Below are 3,065 nucleotides of genomic sequence, written 5' to 3'. Positions count from 1 at the left end.
GGACGTGTGTGCAGCCCGGTGCTTAAAGTGCAGCGAGACGTAGGCAAGCGAGTGCTGCTGTGCAAGCGAGGGGCAGCTCAGCCGTGGGCTCACTGCGGCTGACATGCCACAGCTCTGAGATCAGATGCAGTCCTGATTTTTCTGGTTGTGCCGCATCTTGCTTACTTAACCGCACCCTCTGACAGCATAGTTAGGTGCTGGGCACTGCAGTGCCTAATGCCATCTGACCAGCTTCGGAGCAACTCGGTCTGTCACCAACAAGGGAGCCTGGGTAACTGCCCCTGCAGCCCGTGGCATCAGCAGCTGCATGGAGGCTGGATCTCACTGTCCAAAGGAAAATCTGTAGTGTGTTGCACACTCAGCAACTTGTAAAGTATTTGGGATTAATTTCAGTAGAGGTATCACTTTATGAACACAAGGGTTTGCACATGGTCTGTTGCAAAGTGGCACTTTGCTAACCATGGGTACAGCCCTTCTTGGAATTGGGGTGGCAAACTCCCCCGTCAGTGGATACATGTGAATCTGAACAGCTGGAGAAATCAGTGATGCTCTTTACGCAATTACAGCTGCTGAAATGCATAAATATTTGCAGGCCCAAGGCCTTACCTTGGTAGGCAGCAAGAAGATAACAAAAAAGAAGGAATGTTTCCTAATACATTGCAACTATACATTTAAAAAAATTAAATTACTTGTTCTGTTTTTTACTTTATTTTTGTTGTTACTCAGTTTGTACCCTAACAGCTTTTTGTTCCTGTAGGAAAACCATGTATGTTTTTCAGGGTTGACAAAACAAGTATTTTAAACCAACAAACATAAAAGATTCAAGGTTGCCCAAAAATGTTCATATTGTGGTGGGTTTAATACTTTCTAGATGAAATGCTCTAGATATTGTGCACACATTAAAGATCGTTATGGTCTCTTGTGAATAGACATCTTATATGGGGAAAAAAGTCTCAGAAAGTATTTGTTTCCACTTTCTGTAAAGCTTAGAGTGGAAATTATTCTATATAAACCTTTCAGTATTTCACCTGACAATGGAAGTTGCTGATTGCAGATTTTAACAGTATTTTCATGCTTTAAGGTTCCATAGGAACATGCAATTAAACATGCTTGACCCATGAAGGTCAGTCTTTAGAAAATGAAGTAGTATCAAGAACCAAAGCACTTGGGTAGACAGCAATCTAATCCAGAGGTAACTCTAGGGACCAGAAAAAGCATCCTCAGCGTTGGAACAAGGCTGTTAGATGTTATTGCTAACTAGAGACAGAGAGTGTTTCCCACTTTGCACAGATACTTGCAGCTTGATTACTAGCAAGAAAGATAAAGGCCATCGACAGTGAGAGATCACTAAGCCAGTTGTACCTGTCTAATGACAGACAATTTATTTACCATACAAATGCTTCTTCTGATTGATGCTGATATAAATCTCATGTGACCTTTAGTAAAATTTGGCTTTGCGTGTACATATATTGAGATATTTATAGCATATGTATGTGGTGTAAGGGAAGTATTTCCAGTCTTTATTCTTCCTTTTTTTCCATACTGGAAAGGAAAGAGGTGAATTGTTTATTATCCTTTGGGAACACACTAATCCGCTGTTTCTCACCGCTGCCTTTCATTTACCTCTATTTCCTGTTGACCTAATGTTACATCATTTTGTATTTTGCTCTAAGATAGCCAATATAATTTAAGACTTAATGAAACTGATCTTAAAATTTAAAATTTTCCTATGTAACTCTACAAGATAAGGAGGTATTTCTAAGTTTCAGAACCTTGCACTTTGGCTTTCAATGTTTGAGGTCTGAATCTCCTCTTTGGATCCAAGTCTTTTGTTAGATTGCATCCATGCAAACATCAATTCGAATTGCAATACACAGCATCTTGTATTTGTACAAACTTTGGAAAGCTCAGTCAATTCAGCTGTTGCAGCAGTATCCAAATGCTTCCTGTTTATATATGTAATCACACCATTATCAGAAAAAAAAATTGGTTTTACCAGATGAATATTACTTATGAAAATCAAATTAAAACAGGGAATTTCAAAGAAGTCAAAGACAAGTTGAGCTCAGCTGAAAACAAGGTCCCTTGAAGCCACACTCCCAGTGAAGTTAAATGTCAGTAGTGTTGTGCTGTAGTAGTATCACTTGGCTCTGTAATTCTACTGTGCAAAACATCTAGCACTTAAAAATGGATAGTATCCCTTCTCTAATGGGACAAGTTACTGCACATTTTACATTCTGCTGCATCTCAGACCACTTCTGAACTAGTTTTCTGTCCTGAAATAAGGAAAGACCATTTTTTGTGGGAGTATTCAGGTTTCACAACCTACCACTCAGAATTTTAAAATCTTGCTTATACCAGGCACAAAAACCATGCTTAGTCTGTGTTCTGCTGTAATCCTATTGAGGTATCATGGTGTCATGTTAGAGCATGCTGTGATTACACCAAACACTTAGTTTTATATTAAGTTCTTTCTATATGGCTTTTATTACAATTTTCTATTTTTAGGAAAATTGAAAATATGAGAAAAATGTTTACATGAATAACTATCATCTGTGTCAGAAATCGAGTAAGAAATTTTGCATGAGAGAAATGAGAGAAATTGTCCATTTTCCTTACATTCACTGCCTTTGACAGCTGAAGAATATAAATACTGAAAGGTTTAGAAAGTTTATTTAAATGAAACAGTTATCTGAAGTGCGTACTATCTTACAAAATTTCTAATCAGTTAGCTAGTTTTTTACACATATCTGTCAAAGGAGTCTTTTAAAAGATTTTATAGTATCAGCATGTCTATAAAAACCATGTATTTACAATAACTTTGTAGACTGACAGTGGGTTTCCTAGGACACTTTGTTACTCGTTTTAATTATTTTTTACATCCATAAGGGAACATGCACATATAGCTCTCTGATAGGTCCATTTTTTTTTCTTACAATTTTATCAAAGTTAATTGAATAATTATGGTTATAAAAAATATCCAGTGCCACACTAGTTCCCTATACTCATTTATAGACATAACTGTTAAATAGTTACTCTTCACTTTTCTTGCTTTTCCATACTCT

This window comes from Chaetura pelagica, unplaced genomic scaffold (genome assembly GCF_000747805.2).
Source record: "Chaetura pelagica isolate M959 unplaced genomic scaffold, ChaPel_1.0 scaffold142, whole genome shotgun sequence".
Lineage (NCBI taxonomy): Eukaryota > Metazoa > Chordata > Aves > Apodiformes > Apodidae > Chaetura > Chaetura pelagica.
The sequence above is the reverse complement of the archived record's forward strand: the minus strand, read 5'-3'. Positions refer to the sequence as shown.